Source organism: Schistocerca piceifrons, chromosome 8, assembly GCF_021461385.2.
Source record: "Schistocerca piceifrons isolate TAMUIC-IGC-003096 chromosome 8, iqSchPice1.1, whole genome shotgun sequence".
Taxonomy (NCBI): Eukaryota; Metazoa; Arthropoda; class Insecta; order Orthoptera; family Acrididae; genus Schistocerca; species Schistocerca piceifrons.
The window spans coordinates 267,542,574-267,566,522 of NC_060145.1; the positions used below are offsets into that span (position 1 = coordinate 267,542,574).

Genomic DNA, 23,949 nt, shown 5'->3' on the forward strand with positions numbered 1-23,949 from the left:
GCGTTTAGTGTGGTTTATGAGCAGCCGCTCGACCATGAAATCCAAGTTTTCTCACCTCCTGCATAACTGTCATAGTACTTGTAGTGGATTATGATGCAGTTTGGAATTCTTGTGTGATGGCCAGGATAGATGTTTGCCTATTGCACATTACGACCCTCTTCAACTGTCAGTCAACAGACGAGGTTGGCATGTACGCTTTTGTGCTGTACATGTCCCTTCACGTTTGCACTTCACTAACACATCAGAAACAGTGGACCTAGGTATGTTAAGGAGTGCGAAAATTTCGCGTACAGACGTATGACACAAATGACACCCAATCAATGCATACGTTCGAAGTCCGTGAGTTCCGCGAAGGGCCCCATTCTGCTCTCTCACGAAGTCTAATGACTACTGAGATCGCTGATGTGGAGTACCTCGCAGTAGGTGGCAACACGATGCACCTAATATCAAAAATGTATGTTTTGGGGTGTGTCCAGATACTTTTGATAACATAGTGAATTGATATTAATTGAAAAAGTACATGACATAGGTGAAATTAAAACCGTTCAGTATATGAGATCAGTCATGCAAAGCAAACCACGCGCTTTTCTCGGTTGACATCCTGAAAACCAAGCATCAAGGCAATCACGTATATGCAATAATGATTGACTACCGAAAAGCATTTGATATTGTATCACACCAACGTTTGTTAACAAAAACACAATTTTATGAAGCATCAAACACAATTGTGACTGAACTGAGGCTTCCTAGGTTGGAAGAACACAGCATATGGTATCGGATGGAGAGTCAGGCAGATAGATGTAGCAGTAGCTTTGGGCTTCCCTCAGAGAAGTGTGTTGGGACCCTTGCTGTTGCGCACTTATCTATAACGTAGTATCATCCGAAAAAAGCTTCACTAACATTCAATTGGGTCTTGATAATATTGTAAATTAGTTCAAAGATTAGGAATTTGTTATAAATGCCCAGAAATGTTAGTGTCCATTTCACAAAACGTAGGCAAGTTGTGTTCTATGACTACAATACCAAACAGTCAAAACTAGAATTAGTCAACTCGTATCTACTAACACTTGGTTGTAATAATTTATGGCACGTATGAAATGGAACTCACGCAGAAGCTCAATCGTACGTGAAGAAGGTGGCAGACTACGATTCAACGGTGGGATAGTGGGAAATGCAGTTAGTCTACAGACACTGTTTACGAAACTCCCGTACGATCAGTCGCAGAATATTGCTTCAATATTTATTACCCACACCAAATTGGTCTAACATGGGTTAATGAACGTATACAAAGATGGGCAGCACAAAAAGTCACAGGTTTATTAGGCTAACGGTAGACTGTAGCGGCAGTGCTGAAAAAGCTGCACACGTAGGCACTTTAAGATACAAGCCAACCCCTAAAGCCTAAAGTTCGCAGAACCAAAATGTCACCGACCTACCCCTAGCTAACAGTGATATTCACAGTACGATCGCCAACCAAGCAAAAGCGGAATGGGCAATATCAGTGGACATGGACCATAACATCAATGGCACTTGTTGCTATTGATCAGTTCAGCAACAGATTCCACGCCGCCCGTAGTTTCTCAACTCGGCACTCACGAGAAAGGAAATTGTCACTATTAACACTCTAACAACAGGTCACATAAATATTAACAAAATAAGACGTTTGTTCAAATTAATACCCTCTCCAAGCTAATTCCTGCTTCATTGAAGAGGACACTCTACATATACATGGCGAAGAAAAAATGCCGCATCTGGCGGACAGCTTGCGATTCCCCACCTCAATTCAAGATAAAAGTGTATCTAGCAAAGCCTAGAATCATCGACAGGTTTAATAGACAGGCGTTTTACAAAGCGAAGTTCTGACAACATTCGAACAGAGTGCAGCGTGGCCAAGAACAGGTAACCACGAAATCTGCTTTGTGCCAGAGCTGTCACATCAGTTAACTGAGACGAGACAGTGCCTTGGGAAACTATATGCAAACTCGCCGATGTTCGAGTACCATTCGCGTTAAACTTCTTTTTTCTTCAGTTAAAACATCAAACTCCATCCAATTTACACCTTCAAAACGTGGTATCATGTGTAATTTTCTGTTACTGTTGTCTTTATTTAAACATTAAGACATAACATGAACTTTCTACAGATCTAAACGACCACTTTGTTTCGTGCAAGACGCAAATATAGCCAACAGAAAATAACAGTGAATACAGTAACATCGTCTGTATTCAATGAGATACAAAAACGCTATAGGTAAGTTACACTAGATTGCACATAAGCTACTCTCAATAATTTCGTTCTGTACATTGGAACTCCAGGTTTATCTTCAGAGAGCCGGTACGTACACGTATGAAAGAAGTTCACTTTAGAGAAAACGTTCAAAGCGACGACCTTGCATTTGCAAACACTTCGCCACTCGCTGGTCGCTGCTTACCTGCCTCCACCATTGCCTACAGGTCGCGTGCATCCATGGGTGCAGTACTATAAACTTGTTCCTGTAAGTGTCCCCTCAAATTAAAATCTAGTGGAGTTAGGTCCGGGAAACATGGAAGCCACTACATTCAACTTCCACGACCAATCCATTTCCCTGGAAACGCTTCATTTAAATAGTTACGCACATTCATTCGTAAGTGTGGCGGTGCACCATAAATGCTGAGACTACAGCTGTCGCCGAACACAAAGTGGAACGTTTTCTTATGCGTCAGACAAAGTATTTCAAAGAAACGTACGCATTCAAATCGTCCAGCAACAGGTAAGACCCAAAAGCACTCCCCCCAACACGATCCCAGCCCACGTCGCCGTTGAAAATAGCTTTTCGTCAGGTGTTGCTTCAAGCGACGAAAAACATTCTTATCGGGATGACGCCTTTTAGAGCACCATGCAGGATACGCATGTGCAAAAAAATGGTTCAAATTGCTCTGAACACTATGGGACTCAACTGCTGTGGTCATCAGTCCCCTAGAACTTAGAACTACTTAATCCTAACTAACCTAAGGACATCACAAACACACATGCCCGAGGCAGGATTCGAACCTGCGACCGCAGCGGTCGCGCAGTTCCAGACTGTAGCGCCTAGAACCGCTCGGCCACTCCGGCCGGCTTACGCATGTGCAGCAGCAGCTTGGTTATCTAATGCACCCAGCACCAAGAGCATATCGACGTATTCATTGTTTGTGAACTCCGGTAAGCCGCCCTACATGAATTTGACAGGTTGTAAACTGCGCGGTTGGTACACACATGCGTACAATTTAATGGATACCACTGTCATGTGAAAAACTGATGTCCTACTTATAAACGACGAGAAGTGGGAAACGGACGCCAAATAAATAAAAATGGACCCGTACGAGGATTCGAACCATAGTTCCATTCTAGATGCGGGCTTCGTGTACAGTAGTCTTTTCAATGAGCTACGACGGCTGGTACGGTACACACAACCCCCAGTGCATTGCGATGCGCTGCACGATGTGACAGTGTAGCCAGCTCCTCGTTTTGATACATATGTTTTCAAAATGCCACCCATCTGATTGTGCGAGATAAACGTTATCTTGAATCTGGACGTGGAATTGCATGCCAATCTCCAAGTGCGGCATTTTTTCTTCACCTTGTTTATCAACAGAACGTAATAAATACAATCATCCTAATATATATATATATATATATATATATATATATATATATATGTGTGTGTGTGTGTGTGTGTGTGTGTGTGTGTGTGTGTGTGTGTGTGTGTGTGGTGCGGCTCCCCGTGGACCCTCCGGGAACGTCTCATACTAGACGAGTGTACCCGAAATGTTTGCGTGGTGCAGTAATTATGGTGTACGCGTACGTGGAGACATTGTTTGCGCAGCAATCGCTGACATGGTGTAACTGAGGCGGTGAGGCGGCAGAAGGGGAACGAGCCCGCATTCGCCGAGGCAGATGGAAAACTGCCTTAAGGGGCTCCGGAACGCCCTATACTTGCAATGTTAAAATAACGCTTATAAATTACATCTTCCCTCACAATGTATTTGAGGTAGGAAGTTGAACTTTTTACAGATTATTTATTGGAATATGGGCTACAACTTAACACAGGGGCCCGCATCTCGTGGTCGTGCGGTAGCGTTCTCGCTTCCCACGCCCGGGTTCCCGGGTTCGATTCCCGGCGGGGTCAGGGATTTTCTCTGCCTCGTGATGGCTGGGTGTTGTGTGATGTCCTTAGGTTAGTTAGGTTTAAGTAGTTCTAAGTTCTAGGGGACTGATGACCATAGATGTTAAGTCCCATAGTGCTCAGAGCCATTTGAACCATTTTAACACAGGGATTTTACAAAATTTTAGTTCAGTTATTAAAGATGATTTTTTTCAATTGTAATGAAAATTCACAACGTTTTTTTGCAATTTTTTATTTATATATTAAAAATATACAGTTTTTTGGAAAAAGGCTGTGTTGAATTATGCAGAAGGTACTGTGTAACATTTACTGAAAGTTTGAAACAAATATGTTTGGAAGATCCTTAGAAAACATGTAATTAGTATGAGAAAATAAAAGTTTTGAGAATCGAGCGACAAAGATTGGATTAACTTTTTAGTGCATTCCAGGCCCATAGGATGGATTTGGATTATCTTCATCCTCTGCAAACTCCTCCTCCAGCTTCCTCTTGTTCCTCCTCCTGTTTACTCTTGCTTGTATTTCTAGACTCTTTACAGCCCTGTCTGCAGCCCGAAGGCATTCCTTGTCTAAAGCAAGCATCGCTCGTTGTTGTGTTCGTAGATTTTGCTACCATTTTCTTCAGTTGCAGTTACTGCAACACTGTTCCAAAAGGTGGTCATGTATGAACACTTATCACATTTCAGTTGTATTTCACTAGCAAGTCCTACGTGCTTTATTATGGAGAGTTCCAGACCAACTTCACTACAATGAATACATCTTACACCGTTTGAAAAAATTCCTTTGAGAACCGACATATCAAATATTTCATTCACATCCGATTCGCCCATAAAACATTCATAGTTTTCACTCATTGAACCAAGCTTCTTCTGTGAAGTATTTTCTTTCCCACTTTGACTGCTATGGGCAGGCACATCCGATTCGCCCATAAAACATTCATAGTTTTCACTCATTGAACCAAGCTTCTTCTGTGAAGTATTTTCTTTCCCACTTTGACTGCTATAGGCAGGTGTACTTGAGAGGTTAGGTTCACTCACTTGGCTATCGTCTTTATTGTTTACAGTAATAACACATACCTTTGGCTTTCCAACATTTCTCCTTTTCTTAATAGCCTTCAGAGAATTTCTAATAACTTTACTTTTACTCATTATTATACTTCAACAAAACAGAGACTCAAGAAACAGAATTAATTACGAATATTTTCGAGATAACGACAGAGTAAATAAACATGAAACAATCGACAATCACACCAGCGATATATATTGAACCATCACAGGTTAGCCACAACACATACTTTATCTCACATCACTAAAATGTACCTGATGAACACGGACGTTAATAATAACACCATTTGACAGCAGTTTAACAGCGCCACAGTGGGTCACGCCCATGTAGAACACATTTAAAAAAAATTAAAAATAGTTGTAGTCTTCGGAATTGAATAAATTATATATCTATTAAAAGGTAATAGTCTGCAGATTCAGAAAACGCAAAAAAGTAAAAATTGAACTTTTCATGATTTTGAGCGTTTCCGGAGCCCCTTAAGGGAGGTAGTACGTCAAACGGGCCGACTTGGAGCAGGAGAGCCATCACAGGATATTTTAATTGCCAGTGCCTATACTTTTACAAATAAATTAATAAAACTGTCAGCATCACCAGGCAGGATTCAGGATTCACACTCATTGCAGTGGAAGTTAGAAAAGATAACGAAGTAATTTTTTTTTAAGTGTGAAATTTCATCATTTTTTCACTTACTAATGGCTGCATTTGTTGCTATAGGTACACTTTTCTTCATAAGTTAGAGAGATTCTTCGATGAATTTCGCACAGCATACGTACCATACTTACAGGTGTATGAAACTCTAGAATTTATTTAATTTATGAAAAAACGAATGAGCTGTTACATTTTAAACTTCATGTTTAGAAAAAACACAAATTTTATAGCTAATTACCTCAATTTTTACCACAGTTTTTAATAAATTTGGAAAATTCTAGTGTTTCATACACCTTTAAGTATGGTTTGTATGCTGTGCAAAATTCATCGAAGCATCTCTCTTACTTATGAAGAAAAATGTACCTAGAGCAACAAATGCTGCCATTAGTAAGTGAAAGAAAAATGATGAAATTTCTCATGTAAAAAAAATTACTTCGTTATGTTTTCGAACTTCCACTGCTATGAGTGTGAATTCTGAATCCTTCCTGGTCATGCTGACAAAGTTTTATGAATTTATTTGTAAAAGTATAGACAGTGGAAATTAAAATGTCCTGTGGTGCCTCTCCTGCTGCGAGTCGGCTCGTTTGACGTCCTACCCCCCTTAAAAGCCATCCACGCGCTGGCCGGTACACCGGACCTCGACACTAATCCGCCAGGTGGATTCGTGCCGGGGACAGACACGCCTTCCCGATCTGGAAGCAGCGCGTTAGACCGCGCGGCTAGCTGGGCCATGAATAGGCCCGTTGCCTAACGTATTTGCTATTTTGTCAAGAGGATTTAAGGAGCTCTTCTTATGGCTCACTGTATACTTCTGTATTCAGTATTACAATGGTGCTTTAAGACTGATATACTTTGTAGAATAATTATATCGCAGAACTGTCCGCTTATTTTTATGCTATTTGAGTGGTTTGAAAGTATGAATGTGGACGTACGAAAGACTTAAAGCGCGTAAACAGATAAGGCTGCTCCATACTAACAAAGTCAAATACGCGACGGCTAGTCAGCAGGTTTTAAAGAGTACGAGCGACGTCGCCGAGATGGTTGGCCTCGCGGTGAGCGGAAGTGCGTCAGTTCTGGCGCCGGAAGCGTAGGCAGTGCAGGCGCCTGGCTGGCTTCCTGGGAGGGCCGGCCGCTATCTCCGTTCCCAGGCCGGCTCACCACGCATTCCTTCAGATAAGGCACGCGCGCCAAGTCAGCACGGCGCGTCTTTATGTCCCGTTCGGCCGACGCAGCACTGCCCGCTACTACGTACCGTGTACTCGGAGCGTGCCGATTGCGTGGCAAACTTCTACATGTTCCAAATGCTGAGCGCCTTCAGACCACCCACTCCAGTGCCTTATATCAAACGGCTTGGACAAAAAGATGGAAACACCAAAATCAAAACGCATTACCGTGCCTAATACGGTGTACGAAACCTGTTGGCATTCAGAACAGCTTCCATGATGATGATGTCGATGATGATGTTTGGTTTATAGGGCACTCAACTGCTCGGTTATCAGCGCCCGTACAAATTCCCAACCTTTGCTCAGTCCAATTCCGCCACTTGCATGAATTATGATGTAATGATGAGAACAGCCGCGCGGGATTAGCCGAGCGGTCTGGGGCGCTGCAGTCATGGACTGTGCGGCTTGTCCCGGCGGAGGTTCGAGTCCTTCCTCGGGCATGGGTGTGTGTGTGTGTGTGTGTGTGTTTGTCCTTAGGATAATTTAGGTTAAGTAGTGTGTAAGCTTAGGGACTGATGATCTTAGCAGTTAAGTCCCATAAAATTTCACACACATTTTTGGATGATGAGGACAACACAAATACCCAGTCATCTCGAGGCAAGTGAAAATCCCTGACCCCACCGGGAATCGAACCCGGGACCCCGTGCCAGGGACGCGAGAACGCGACCGCGAGACCACGAGCTGCGGACAGAACAGCTTCCAGTCGTCTCGTGATCGATAAACAGAGGTTCCGTATGTACAAGGGACTCTTATACAGTACCTTTCCAGCACGAAAATCGTGGCATGTTCAGATAATGATGGAGATGGATAGCGATAGCGCATCCTCTCCAAAGTAGACCACAAAGGCTAGAACAGAATGAGGTCTCGTGACTGTGGCGGCAACAGGAGTTGTAAAGATCATCCTCGTGCTCACGAAACCAGTTCGGGACGATGCGAGCTGTATGAACAGGGACCCCGCCGTCTTCGAATACAACATCGTCAGTGGGAAGCAAACAGTTACCATGGGATGGACCTCATCATCGTTGGAAGTAATGCGGCCTTGCGGCGTAACCAATGGGACCCACGGAATACAGCGATATGCTCACCCGAATCATCACCGAATGCTGGCCATAATTCGCTCTTGGGACGTAAACTGGGGCCGAAGTTGGAAAAAGTGTGCAAAGGACGCATACCACCAAACGACTATCTCCCACTGCCCCATAGCCCAGATTTTACGGCTTCGGCATGACGCTGTCCTGTTAGTGGTATTTGCATCACCTGTGAGTGATTTTGGAATTATAGCTCACCCTGCAACACTCTGCTTAAGGAAATTGCTTCACGTTGCTTCGGCGCTGGTAGCGTTCGCGTGTGTGACAGTTCTGCAATGAATTTTGCAGCTGTCGTGTTTTTAATTTTCGTCACGATCCTCTTCAATGACAGTCTGTCACTAACACTCGAGACACACTTTCGTCCGCGTTGTGACTTAGCTGATGGTGTTTTTCCGCTTACCCTGGATGTCGTATAAATCTTCGGTAGGGTGCCACTTTTGACTACCCTGATTACGGAAACACACACCATACGAGCATCAACAGTTTTCTGACGTTCGATTTCAATCAGATAATGCACTCACAAGTACAGAGGACACTGTTCCGACCATGAATTAGTCTTGCAGCGTACTGAGGACCTACTCGCTTGGCCACCACCTGCATTTATGTTCCAGCATGCATTCCTCGCGGCGATTCCATATTTGTGCCCAACCCATGTATATCTACCATATCCACAGCAACCAACGCGGGTCCTATGGCGGACGTTACCCCCTCACACACAAAACTTTTGTAGAAGGGAAAATGTTTCGAATTGTGATGGGGCTGGAATTTGCCCATCGCGGCGCGGCACTAAGGAAAGATTTCAATGCACGGCGAAAATTTCGCTGTAGTTCATTGCTACCACTTAATGTGAACATATTCCCGAAGTTTCCCTTCACGTCATGTAAACTTTGCTGCAGTGCTTCTGGTAAACTGAACCGGGGTTTTGTTTTCTAAATTAAACTTTCGATGCGTTTGAAAAGAAATGGTTGCAACGCGTGTGCATTAGCAGTTATTTTTTCTTTCAAGGCAATGAGACCAGTACGAAAATCTTTCAAAACTGTGTACAATGCAACTAGCAAGGGAGAAATGCTGGGTTTTACAAGAAAAAGTGATTCAAATGGCTCTGAGCACTATGGGACTCACCTTCTGAGGTCATCAGTCTCCTAGAACTTAGAACTACTTAAACCTAACTAACCTAAGGACATCACACACATCCATGCCCGAGGCAGGATTCGAACCTGTGACCGTAGCGGTCGCGCGGTTCCAGATTGTAGCTCCTAGAACCGCTCGGCCACACCGGCCGGCCGACAAGAAAAGATCGAGAAGAAAGTTTAACGGAAGAAAAGATATTTCGCGCTAATTAGCAGAAAGTTTCGCACATTGCAGTGACCATGGACTAAACTTGGATCCATGAGCATGCTCTCGAGACCAAGCAACAATCACAACGACGGGAACAGTCACGTGTGTGAGAGCTAGTCGAAGAAGGCCATGGTCGTTCTGTCGGGTAAAATGAGCAAATGTGTTTTTTTTTCCTCAATTTTATTCTCTAGTTGTAAGCTTGACAGATGACTTGGGCAAAGGTACAAGCATAAATGTCTTCGACAGTGTTTCATTACCGTTTGTTTTGAAACAGGATCCGACTTAGAAAGAGCCAACAGTGACAGAAAAGCAAGACTTGTTTCATTGGGGCAACACTCCAACCAACACAGCATCATGTACAATGTCGAAGGTGCATCTGTTTGGATTCGCATTGGCTCCTCATACCCTTTACTGTCTCTATTTTCGTCCTGCTTTCTTCCGATTTCGGAAATTAGAAATTCGGCTCCAAGGAAAGACATTTTTGTATCAGATAAGGTATAAATCAACTGTGTTTCACGCGGTAAAACCTACCCTCAGATGGGATGACAGAACTGGAATCATGGTGTAGTCACCGAAAGAGACTAGGCTGTGAAATAAAATGTGAAAATAATCTGCATTAACAAAAGGAAAGTTCATAGCAGAGACTACCTGAAATTTCTCAACTTGTTCGCATTGCTGTGGAACGCTGGATGCGTAACGAGAACCACCGTGCATTTAATCATAGTACTTGGCGTGTCCAAACGAAAACTTCAACATTCGCGCTTCTAGACTTATTTCCACTTTCGTACTCCGTGAGCCAGTGTGGTACTTGCTTCGCTTCCCGTTCTTACTCAGTCCAATGGTAGTCTCCTCTCTCGCTTGCAGCCATCCCTGAAGTCAATGGACGTCTTATTTCGGTGCGTGCTACTAGCGTCGCGCTCATTTATTTAGAGCAGATAACACAAATATAGGTCACGTTGATAATAGCCACCAAAAGGTAGTGGAACCGAAGTTTTGATGCTAAACCTTTGTTTTCCCACTACAGTGTTTGGACAGCGCCAGCAAGTGATACAGAACAAAGCCATCACCAAGTTCTCCAGTGTTTCGAGTTCAGGCATTCTGTGACGACCTCGACGATGAAGAGGCAGCCTCGTTTACCGCCTGCCGTATCGCCAACGCCAGGTGCAGAGCTAGCACAATGGACACACAGAAGCGCAGAGAGAGAGAGAGAGAGAGAGAGAGAGAGAGAGACTGCGAAACTCACCGGCGACGGATGCTGGCTCACGCTGTCAGCGATTCCTGTAACAAAGACTTACATTAAGCTCCAGTCATTTGCTTCCCATATATACAAATGTTACATTTGTATTATAATACGAAAATATATTATCATCGCACTTCACACATGTTTTAACTTAAGCCCAACCAATAAAATATGAGATAATAAATGCTAAAATAAAGAATATTGTACACTCTCAACAACGAATCATACACGCCTTTGGTGGTTTTCTGACAAGCTACCTACCATCCCATTTCGTTTCCTAAGTCCTCGCTTTGTTATCTAGTAATTTGTGAAGTTATTGACACACAAATTTCACAGTAACTGTGCACGCAAATGTTTAACCAATTTAGCACTGGCAGTGTGGCGCATTGGTAACGGACCAGAAATTACGACAGTTTTCAACGTCGCTAATAATCTTGCGTCATTGGGCGTATAAGAGTGTTGTGTTGATGGACATGTTCGACAATTTTCATCTTCATTATCTTTCCGAAGCAATGCATCACTACAAGTTATGAATAAATAATGTTGTGTGGAAAGCAAACCAAAGACTGCGATTTGCTGGCACAACAGTTAGAACATGTAACATGACTATTAAACAGATCGCTTAAACTACGCTTGTCAGCCCTCTTCTGAAGTACTGCTGTGCAGTGTGGGATCCGCATCAGATAGGATTGACGGCGGACATCGAAAAAGTTCAAAGAAGGGCAGCTCGTTCTTTAGTATCATGGATGAGGGCAGAGTGCGCCACGGATATGACACATGAAATTGGGTAGCAGTCATTACAACAAAGGCGTTTATAGCTGCGGTAGAACCTTCTCATGAAATTTCAACCGCCAACTTTCTCTTATGAAAGTGAAAATATTTTGTTGGCGCCAAACTACCTAGAGAGAAATGATACATAAAGTGTGAGAAATCAGAGCTCGCGCGGAAAGTTTTAAGTGTTCGTTTTTCCCACGCGCTGTTCGACAGTGGAACGGTAGAGCAGTAACTTAAAAGGTAATTCGATGAACCCTCTGCCAGGCACTTAATTGTGAATTGCAGAGTTGTTATGCAGATGTAGATTAACTTTGTTATTACTCATCTGCTAAGACAACAGTTCAAACTGTCGAGAAATACTCATATATAGAGGACTTTTAATGTTGCTATTTTGTACAGCGAAGCTGCTTCATAGCTGCTGAATGGCAGTAGCTTCAGAGTGCAAATCCCGCAAGATAGCAGTTCTTAGTCACGCGAGAGATGGAAGGATGGCTTCATCCTGTAATTGACTTTTGACGAGAATAGTACCTCGCGTAGCCTGACATAATTGCTAAGAAAACAATTCGATAGGTTATGCCGTTTTCAAGTTAATTGGCATTGCAGTTAGCCAATCAAGCCGCTGCGCGCGCAAATTGAAGCGGCCCGCCACATATAGTTAGTGCCAATTGTTTTCACAACATACACGATAGCGCACGACACTGTCCAGTCTTTGGTTCGGGTTCGATCCTCACCGCCTTCCCATGTCCAATTTTTGTATCGCTCTCTTGTTCGGTTTTCGATACCGTCTCTAGCGGACCGCTTGAATTCGAGCGCGCAAGGGCCTGACTGGCTAATTTCAATGCCAAATAACTCGGAGCGGCGCAACGTATCGAATTTTCTCATAACAATTATTTCTCAGCACAACCTACCTTACAACATTCCTACAAGCTTTTCAAACTGATTCTGACCATCCTGTATATTAATGATGAAATGGATAATGTTGTAGGCTAAGTGAGGCTACTTGCAAGCGATACTATTATCTATAAGAAGGTTGCAACTGCAGCTGTGAAGTGCAAGGATATTATAACGATTCCCTGTGACCAGTCATACACGTACTTTACATTTGATTCAAAACCGATTTGAATAAAAACAATAACTGAATAATTAACACAAATCATATTTTGAAATAACACACAGTTTTCCACCTTCTGATAGACAAAAAATTATGTCGCTGTTTATATTTTCATACCAATTTAACTTCTTGGAAGCCTGTCTTGGGCACATGTATATCGCTGGTTTTGGAAATGTGGTCGAGCCGGCAAATATGTAACGAGGTGTGAGGAGGGAACTGTGTTAGCGTGCTTGTAAATTGGGGCCAGTTATCATCAACTGTGAACTGTTCCTGGTTATTTGGATTACACAGCAGAAGGTTTGATTTCACCGTTATTGTGTTGAGAATGGAATGTATCGTTTATGTCAAAAGTACACGAACAGATTTTTTTCTTGCATTGAACAGAAACCGAAAAAGGAAGTTTACGTTTTATTCAAGCAACTGATAAAAAGCCGGGCCATTATTAACAAAAGGTCAACAGAATAGATCGAGACAAAGCTGCCGAAGTTAAATATTGCATCATTAATCTAACGAACTCCTCTCCAGATTAATTAGAAGTGCAAAATAGAAGCTGTCTGTTCTAAAATGCCTTCATTAACTGACTGTTCTCTATAACAAGGCTGTGGAAGCTGGGTACATTTCATAATCTAATACTACTGATGATCGGTCGGGCAGTTTCTCCTCAACGTAAATAAACGTAACGTACTGAGCTTAAGAGGCGAAGATAACACCTACTTGTACAATTTGCCGTGTTGTCCCAACAAGATACAGCTAGGGCGTAAGTACCACAGGCGCAAAGGTGCAAGCTAGTGTCAGTGCCATAGAGACTTACCATTTGCGCGAGTTCCAACAGCGCCACGGGCAGCGCTGAGGATGAAGATATCGACTTCGCCTCGGCCAATAGCCGGCCGAGTACAATCCGCCAACGACCGGACTACAACGGACAGAAGCCTAGTCGAAAGACAGAAGAACAGCTCCCGTCCACCTGGTTATATATCATCGTCCAGGGCTGACATAAGACAGGGAATGTCGTTTAGTGAACTCTTAGGAGTGAACAGACAGTTGTTGTAAATTGCATTTGCTATGTACTATGAAGTTTACTTACGATAATTTGCACTTAGCAGTTGAGGGCCTTTTTGTGTTATATTACAAATAGTGTTCCAGACTTCATTATTCGACAAGCAAGAGTTTGTTAATAATTTGTTGGAGTGTTTTAGAACCTTCGTTCTCCTATCTCATTCCTGACCCTGGGCACAGCTGCGTAAAAGTGGCAGGGAGAAATGGTCTTAGCGGCGTAATGAACCAGAAGCCGCTTCACGAACTCACAAACTCGGCTTACCGTAACAACAGTGGCAGCTCGGCCTCCACAGCAGTAGCGACGAGGCCTTAACAAAACTGGCGACAAGGGATTACAAAAAAAATATACTGTCGGTGTGAAGCCATTGGAAACAGCATCTACCGTAAAAATATACTAATAATCATCAGGAGCTACCTAAAGTGGAAAGGCCTCATATCTTTCAACTGATTCTTGAGTATCGTTCATCAGTCTGTAATCCCTATCAAGAGGCATTAATAGAAAAGATAGAGAAGAACCGACGAAGAGCGACGCGTTTCGCCACTGAATCGTTTACCCAGCACGTGCGAGAGCATACGAATTTTCAACAAACGCAGAAGATGCAAGGGAAGTGTTGTTAAACACGGAGATGTTTACCGTTGAATTTCAGAGAGCGTAAATTTCAGAAAGTCTTGCGGAGCACTGTCGAAGCTGTAGATAAAAACAGTAACAACAAAATTTGGAAAAAAAAGAACGACCGTATTTTGTGAAATTGTGTCTAAAAGTATGGAATAAAATACATTAGAGAAACATTTGCGCGCCTTTGAATAATGGTGGAAGTGCCGACTGAGAATGCACCTTTTCTCTTTTCTGATATTTGAATGTTCTGTACTGAAAAATCATTGAGCCTGAAAAAACGTAACTTTTATATACCTTCGGGCATAGATGATAGAAATATGACAAGGCCACACAACAGTGTACTGCACGGTCCACATGATCCACCAAACAAATATCATTTGGTATTGTTTAAAATTCTAAGTGTAAATATGGAACTTTAAACGCTCAGTTGACACCTCATTTGCTGTACACATTTTCGAGCATCAGTCACAGACGCGTCAAATGTTCGTCTAATGCACTTTACATCTTACTTTTATACAACTCATTTCACAAAACATTTGAATTTTTCCCATTTTTTTCCAAGTTTTGTTTTGAAAGCATAAGCTTCCTGTCACGTCATTTGCTTTCCTAGCGTCTTATTTCCTCAAGATGTTCCAAATTTAGTACGTGATTCGAAAGAAGCCATTTTGACAGTTAAATATCACACCAAAGCAAATCATTCATGCGTGAAAAGGCTAGGCCTTGAAGAGATGAATTTTTTGGCACTTGGTCAATCCTATATCCCATTTGTCCGGGCTCTTCGCCTGAGTCTGAAAATTCGAACAAAAACCCATAGTGTAGCTAAGGGGAGTCTTGTTTTCGCTCTGCGCAAACATAAGACCGGAAATAGGGCGTCACTGAAAATTCTGAAAATAGTAGTGCACAAAAGCGTGAAAAGAACAGACTAACTACCTTCACAACTGGAAGGGAAGGCTGATTAAAACTGGATTGATGACTAAGCAGTGTCTTCCCAACACAATGCGTCGAAGGTGACAAGATAAATGAAAATTTAGTTCACGCTTAATCCCAAAATAACAGATAAAGCTGTGAGTACCTTACAAAATGTGGTGTACGTATGTCACAAGCACGACTGGGGCGTGTTCTATCCCTGCATGTTCTCACAGGATGCGTGCGTCACAGTCGAAGCAAACAAGGAGAGTGTCGAAATGATTTCCATGAACGGTGGTGAGTGCGATGCCATTAAGAATGGCGCGCTTTCCCGACTGTGCATAGTCTCACCGCCAAGAACGGGAGGCGGGCGCAGGAGCGAGTAGGCGGGCGGAGTTTGCTTATCTGTTGCTGCCATAGCACCACTTGTAGCAGTCGGGAATGTTACAATGCCGCAACACTGCCAACACCACTAGTGCGTGCAAGTCGCACGCTTCATACTGCCCTACCAACAACCAAAGTTTTACCTCTTTATTATAAGCCTTACAGGTATTTAATAGTAAGAACAATGGAAAAAGATTATTAGTCCCATGAGACATTACTCTAATCCGTGTATCTCTGAATCTCGCCTTTATAATCGCCTGTATTCAGCATAGTAGAGTGTCCACAAGTTTATTCACGCCACTCACTGATGACTAGATACTGTGGAGCTAACAGACTGCGGGGATGTCGATTGCTACGTTTCAAAAATGGTTCAAATGGCTCTAAGCACTATGGGACATAACATCTGAGGTCATCAGTCCCCTAGGACTTAGAACTACTTAAACCTAACTAACCTAAGGACATCACACACATTCATGCCCGAGGCAGGATTCGAACCTGCGACCGTAGCAGCAGCGCGCTTCCAGAATGAAGCGCCTAGAACCGCTCGGTCACAGTAGCTAGCCTGCTACGTTTCACACGCTGTTCCAAATAGTTCCCAGATCGGGTGGTGTAGAGGGTCAGTCAAGGTGCTTTGCGTGCCTGGATGTCTGTCAAACTAGGAACGTTGAATTGCAGCCCTGTCAACAGGACTGTTATCTTGGAAGATGGGAGAGACAGTATACCCATCATGACTATGTAGATTGAAGGGGACTCTCCGAATGTTTATCTAATCTGCGCTATTAACTTGGAAGGAACTTCCTGAAGGGCTTATAAACGGTGCAGTCACATTAATCTGACCACCGCCTATGTTCGATGACAACGTGCAATAAACCATTCATAGACGGTACGTGCAGCACTAGAGGTGGAGAGTACATAAAATGTGTCGGAGAGACGCAGGAAAACAGTGCAGTCGTTGTAATGCGTAAACATAACGATTTATCTGACGTCCAGAAGGACATGATCATTGGATTTCGGGCCAAAGGTGGAGGCTTTTTTGAAACGGCTAAATCTGTAAACTGTCTGCATGCCACCTTGGTTAAATTATACCCTGCATGGAAAAGTAGCGCTCTCCAGAACCGGCGCCGCTGCGCGGTTTGAGACGCCATGTCACGGATTGTGCTACCCCTCACGCCGGACGCTGGAGTCCTCCCAAGGGGCGGGCGTGTGTGTGTGTGTGTGTGTGTGTGTGTGTGTGTGTGTGTGTGTGTGTTTTGTTTTGTTCTTAGCATTAGTTAGTGTTGTGTACATAGTTCCGCGTAGTCAGCGCGTACACAACTTTCCCACTAGAGCGCGCCCCGCTAAGCACAACAGCGCAGGCGCAGCGCTCGTCCGTCTCCGCACTACGAGATGGCGCTGCCTTAGAGCCGGACCAAATTCTGCTTCCGCCGATTCGCGTATTAATATGTAACGCACCCAATGAGATTGCTGCTAACGTACAACCTTTTCTCCTCGCGGATCACACTCGCGCAGTGATACCTGTACGCGCGAGGTATTATAACGAGTGCACAGACCGCCGATTAGTCAGTCTGCATTTATCTGCACCTGTCTGTACCAGTCTGCATTAGTCTGTACCAGTCTATAGTCAAGTTTCAGTCTGCACCTAAGAAGATTATTGTATTCCTGTACATAGCCATGAAGAGAAATGTATAGACACTTTGTCAAGAATCAGAGATATGTGAGAATAAGATTAACGTACCAAGACCAAAGGAACTTCAGATTGCCAATTGTAAATAGCCTCCAGAATCAAGTTACGTAATGTTTATGCATGTTATTATTTTAATAAATGTGTGTGAAAATTAATCAAGTTCCATTTAAAGTTAGTCACTGTCAATCTGCTACTCTAAGTATGCAAGTGGCATTTCTATCGTCTGACCTAACGGCAGAAGATAAACACGCCACGATAAGACCACGAGACATATTGCTGATACTCGCCTACTTCGTTAGAGCGACAAGTCAAATAATCTGATGGTGTATATACCGAAGGTATTACAGTACGCACACCACAGTTAGGTTAAGTAGTGTGTAAGTCTAGTGACCGATGACCTCAGCAGTTTGGTTCCTTAGGAACGCACGGACATTTGAACAAGAACCGGCGCCGAGGCAACTATAATGCACCATGACAGGGTGAACGACAGCTATGGAGACGTGTACGGTCAAATAGACGTGCAACTGTTGAGCAATTGACAGCGCAGACGAGCCAAGGGGTTACCAACTGTGTCTCCAAAGCGAATGTTGCTGGTATGGGCCTCCGCGGTAGGCGCCTGTTTTATGCATCCACGGTGACTGCTCTTCATCGGCAACGAAGGCTGGAATTTGCACGCCAAAATCGCATATGGACGTCCAGCCAGTGGCGACAAGCGGCCTTTTCAGATGAATCACGATTTATGCTCCGTCGGATAGGTGGCCGCTCCGTTGGCCTGTATGGCGTGAAAGCAGACACCCTGCAACAATCGTAGGAAGGGTGCAGGCCGGAAGAGGGAGCGTTATTGTCTGGGGAATGCTTTCGTAACATTCCCTAGGTGATTTCGTCATTCTGGAACGAACAATGGACCAACACAGGTGTGCATCTATCCTTGGGGACCATGTCTACCCCTATATGTAGTTTGATTTTCTTCGGCACATTTACCAGCAGGACAATGCATTGCATCACACAGCTCGTGGTTTAAAGGGCGACAGGAAGAGTCTACCATACTTCCCCGGCACCACCTCGATCGGGCAATGCGCGCCATGGATCCTCAACCGAGAATCCTTGCGCACTGGACTCGGCATGGTTCCACATCCCTGTTAGTATCTTCCACAATCTCACTGGCACTCTACCTGCACGCCTTGCAGTGGTCCGACCTCCAAACGGTGGTTATTTAGGGTTCTTCTGACAGGTGGTCACATTAATACGACTGGACAGTGTATATGCCACTCTCAATACGGCAAGGTATGTTATGGACTATGAAAAGTTCAGGCCAACATCCGTTTCATCCTTCTGAGAGTCGGTACCCAATGAAGCCGCTGAAACACAGCCGACTAATTATTTAACTAATTTTGATGATGGTTTTAACGTTGTCACAATGTGGACTCTGGTATTGGCAGTAGTTGACTAACATATGCAACGGTGGTGTCACCCTGCTGACCAGAATTTGTTAAGCAACATCCATCACATAGGGCTCACAGTAGCATATCTCTCTGCAGCCTCTGTCGCTCTGACGGTATGTAATGTGGATGGGAGCGCTGTAATATCACTCCGTCCGATTCGCTCCAAAGTTGTCTGGACAATTTGCAGCCGAATTATTAGCAGCAGTAAAGTTACTATTGAATTCCCGTAATTTTATGGAGCTACTATGTATTTTTTTATGTTTGTGGTGGTTGTGGGTACAAAGTGCAATGTAATAATGTTAGCGACCAGCTCTTGTTGTACGAGTATACACTTTCATCCGCTAAAAGCTTTGTTTATCTGCTCTGTGGTAGAGAACAGCGCAATAGCCGTAATTGTGCTTTGAACATTTAACAATAGCCCACATGCAAAGTATTGTTATTTACAGAATGCGCTTATAGTCGTGCTCTAGTAAAACCCGTTCGGTGGCTTTGGTACAGTACATAAATGACGTATAGTAGATGATACGATTACCGGCAGTACGGGTAGGAGAAGAAACGTAAATGAACTGGAAGCCGACGACTTCTCTTTGTTTTCTGTTTTTCACGCACCTAATTAGCACCGCACATCGTTCAGCGTTAGTCCACGGTGTATTCTATATCCATACAAAATGTAAATTGCATTTCATGAGCAATAAACATTTACTGATGGCGTTATGTCTGCGCTTTGATGTAACCAAAGCAATTACCTTTGATGCAAGTACAGTTTACACGCACAGTGGCCTTTTTTTCTCAACAGAACGCTCATGATTAAAAACAAGAGTTTCATGTTATTACTGGCAAGTGCGAAAGTTGTTTATGAATAACCGAAGCATGTTTTATACAAGCTCAATGAAATATTGAAGCGATGTTTGATACGTTTTTGTTTTGTGTGGTTTTTTTTAAATAATTTTACCTTTCTTCAGGAAACTGCTTATCCTAGTGCTATATGATAATCCATAATTTTTTTTATTTTTACAACAATGGCCCTCTGTTTCAAGTTACAAATCAACAACTCTAGAATAAAACCTGAATTTTCTATAAATATTTTTTATTTTTAAGTAACAGACAGGAAGATAACCATGTAGAAAAATGTTCCGCACGTTACGTACCCTCACTTAGTTTCTAGACGGTTCACCGCTTCCGGTTTGTAGGGGAATCTAGTAAGACACTGATCTTATACGCAAACAAAGCTATCGAAATGACGTAATGGCCGATAGCTATGCAATGTGTCTAACGTACATGTAATGCGTTTACAATCTTAACTGACCAATGCTACTAGGAAAGCAACCGTAGTCACCGCTTACTTATGGTAGTCTTACAACCATAAATGCGCTACTCTGGATGTTTAAATCTTATTGCAACGATTAAATCTGAACAACATTGCAGAAGTTAACGTACTAATTAGCAAACAAACTACTGCTTCTTGGACTGTCTGTATTTACAGTTTCTTAAGACTAGCTGTTTTGTCACTTTACAGCCGACTGAGGAGAGAGAGAGGAGAGGAGAGGAGAGGAGAGGAGTGTGTGTGTGTGTGTGTGTGTGTGTGTGTGTGTGTGTGTGTGTGTGTGTGTGTGTGTGAGTGAGTGTGTCAGAGGGAGAGGGGGGGGGGATGGCGACGAAAAATTACTATTTGACAGTTTCATTACTACGCAGACATTTGATGACCCTTACGTAACATGGATTTTGGATACCTACAGGTGACCACAGCCTACGTTTCCAATCATGAAAATTAAATTACAAACATAAAAAATGAATAAATCGGGAATGAACCAACTTAATGCTGTGTTTATTGAATCACTTGCTACTCAAATGAGTGAACCCAAAGACGTAAGCAGTGTCGTGAGTGGTGCATGGAGGCACGAGAGCCGAGAAAGCTTTGGACACGCGCTAGTCCGTCTGTGCAGGCGTTGACTGCTGGAGCGAATGGGTGAGGGGGGGAGGGGGAGGGAGGGGGGAAGGGAGGGCACGAATGTACATACGAGATGAGGCGCCCACACGTGGTACCAGAGAATCTGTTTACGACTGTAGCCGGCTATATAAATCACGGCCTGTCTGGCCGCACGTGTTCCTGTCCAATCCAAGAGCCATGCTAGGATCATTGCCACGCGTCACAGCGCTGATCTGTGCAGCATGCGAGTTTTAGTTCATAGGCTAAACAGTGCACGCTAAGAAAGGCCGAGAAAATAAATACCGATAATTTATATCCTTTCATCTATTAACTCCTCAACGATTATTTGAGAAAAATAAAGGGTAGAAAGAATTGTAAGGATGTAATAAGGCGCTAAACAATCACAAAACTGAATTAATAATCCTATAAAGGAAATCACATGGCATGAAGATGAATTACCTAGCTTTTGCCAACGTTTTAGAATACTTTCAGAAAATCTGACAGAAGCATTTACTCAGAATCTTCCGGAAAGAATAGCCAATACAACTGGTCTCACAATTTCTACTAAAAATTCAAATGTAGGACAAATATAAAAATAAAGCTGACGAAAAGTACACTAAAAACGAAATAGGTATGAGAGAGCGAGTTAGTACGTTTAATTATAATGGACAAGCCATACTGCAGAACGTAAAAACAAATTTGCTTAAATGTATGAGTTAATAAAACCCTGAAGAGATATGGTTTCACTATAAATACCCAAAACAGGAAATGCATTTCTACAAATACGAAACTAAAACACTATGTCGCAGAGGTACGACAAGATTGTCTATATACATGTGAATGCCAAATGATTAACTATAATCTGGGCAAAATAGACATCTGAAAGACTGATTATTGGAACAATAATGGGGCAAAAACGAACTGAAGGTGGTTGGAAGCTGAGAAATAAAGAAGAGATACTTCAAATACTCAAAAAACATCAGACGTAATAACAAGCTGAAATTTGATCTTCTTTGCCACTTCTAATTCATGAATAAACGAAACAAATATTCCTATATTTCTAGAAAAAGAAGTCAATAATAGCATGCATTACAGAAATAAGAAGAGACGCAGCCGAAAAAACAAAGTATCGAAAATTATTTTAGAATAATGCTCCACATTTAGAAGGCTTTACAGGGCAGAATAAATACGAAATCAGGAACAACCTGATAAGAAAAAAAGGTATTACCAGTGTAGAGAGAAGATGGAGTACTGGGAAAATACGAGGAGGAGGGAGGAGGAGATTAGTGTTTAACGTCCCGTCGACAACGAGGTCATTAGAGACGGAGCGCAAGCTCGGGTGAGGGAAGAATGGGGAAGGAAATCGGCCGTGCCCTTTCAAAGGAACCATCCCGGGATTTGCCTGAAGCGATTTAGGGAAATCACGGTAAGCCTAAATCAGGATGGCCGGAGACGAGATTGAACCGTCGTCCTCCCCGGGAAAATACGAAACAACAAATGAAGAAGTGGGATTGTACTTATTACGTGATCGTAGTTGGTCAGTATGAAGATAAAGAAACTGGCCTGGAGCTAGTAGCGCTCGCGCTCCAAGGTTCCGTAAAAACTTAATTATGTATACAGACAGTTCATCCATCCCTGGAATCGAGAATCTCTACGATTTATGTCTGTTATCGATATCGACACTGGCACGATATCGGTCCGGGAAATTCCAAGACTTTCGAGACTGTTTTAAGTTTGAAGTCGGATAACAAATGATAAAAGATATATTTTTGTCGTGTGATATACTTACAAATTAACAATTTTCGGATTTTTCCTATTACTTTTATTCTGAAACTTTGCTTCTTGCCAAATTTTACAATTCTAGGTCAACGAGACGTGCCCTCTCGGTTTTGATGAGTGAGTTTGCGAGTATCAAACATGTGACACATATGGACGTATCTTTTACTTGCGTTGACTTAGAAGCTTAAGTTTTTTACACATCCAAGGGACCATAGACTTCAGTACGTAACCGTTCCTGACAAAAAAAGAGCCTTGACAGGCAGGCAGGCAGACAGACAGACAGACAACAAAGTGATCCTATAAGGGTTCCATTTTTACCGACTAAGATACGGAACTCTCAAAGAGGTAGAAAACCAACTTTCGAGTTTCTTTCGCATATTGACTCAAGCTTTGCCTGCTGGCGTGTCCTCAAGTTTGAACTACACAAAACCATAGTGATACAAAACCAAGTACTGTTATTCACTGATCAGCCAAAACATTACGACCACCGACCTACCGTCCAGGCGACAGCAGCGTCACCTGGCGAGGAATGACTGCACTGAGCGTGCTGTCCGTCTTAGAATGGGGAAGGTGTGCGTTTTATCTGAGTCGAACAGACGACAGACTGTGAAGGCCCGGAGACTCGGCACGAACATTTCGGAAACTGCACGACTTGTCAGGTGTTCCAGGAGTGTTGTGGCGACTGTCTTTAACACGTGGCGAAACCAAGTTGAAACCACGTCCAGACGTCGTGGGGTTGGGTGGCCACCCCTCATTACAGATGTCACATGTCGTAGGCTGGGTAGACTGGTAAAACAGGAAAGGCGGTGAACTGTGGCGGAATCAACATCAGACTTTCATGGTAGGCAGAGTAAACGTCTCTCCTAACACACAGTGCACCTAACACTCCTAATGATGGGCCTCCGCAGCTGACGATCCATGCATGTGCCAATGTGAACACCACGACATGGGCAACTTCGACTGAAATGGGCACGTGCCCATCGTGACTGGACGTTAGGGCAATGGCAGAGCGTCGCATGTGCTGATGACTCGCGATACCTTCAACATGCCGATGGGAGGGCACGAATCAGTCGACTTCCAGGGGAGCAGCTCCTTGACCCCTCTACGGCGCGACAGAGACATGCTGGTGGCGGCTCCATTATGCTCTGGGGAACACTCACGAGGACACCGAGGGGTCCAGTGGAGTTCATGCAAGGCACCATGACGACGACTATGGTACACTGGATACAGACCACGCATACCCCTTCATGACGACCATATTTCCCGATGCCCGTGGTATTTTTCAACAAGATAATGCACAATGTCATAAGCCCTGGAGTGTAATTGGAGTGGTTTGAGCAACACAGTGGCGAGTTCCAATTGGTGTGCTGGCCTCCCCAACTGGTCAGATCTGAACACGATCGAATACATCTGCGAAGTGACTGAACATGTCGTCAGAGTTCATCGCCTCCTCCCCGGAATTTTCGGGAATTAAGTGGCTTGTGTGTGCAGATATGGTGCCAGCTCCCTCCAGCTATCTTCTAAGGCTT

At 43.5% G+C, this 23,949-nt stretch overlaps 1 long non-coding RNA gene across 1 annotated transcript in view; it reads right to left on the minus strand.

Moving 5' to 3' along the window:
- Nucleotides 1–23,949, minus strand: part of LOC124711713 — a 496,662-nt gene that overhangs the window by 425,616 nt on the left and 47,097 nt on the right. The window contains exon 2 of the long non-coding RNA XR_007005502.1: nt 10,745–10,779. This is a non-coding gene — a long non-coding RNA (uncharacterized LOC124711713). The remainder of the gene's footprint in view (nt 1–10,744; nt 10,780–23,949) is intronic.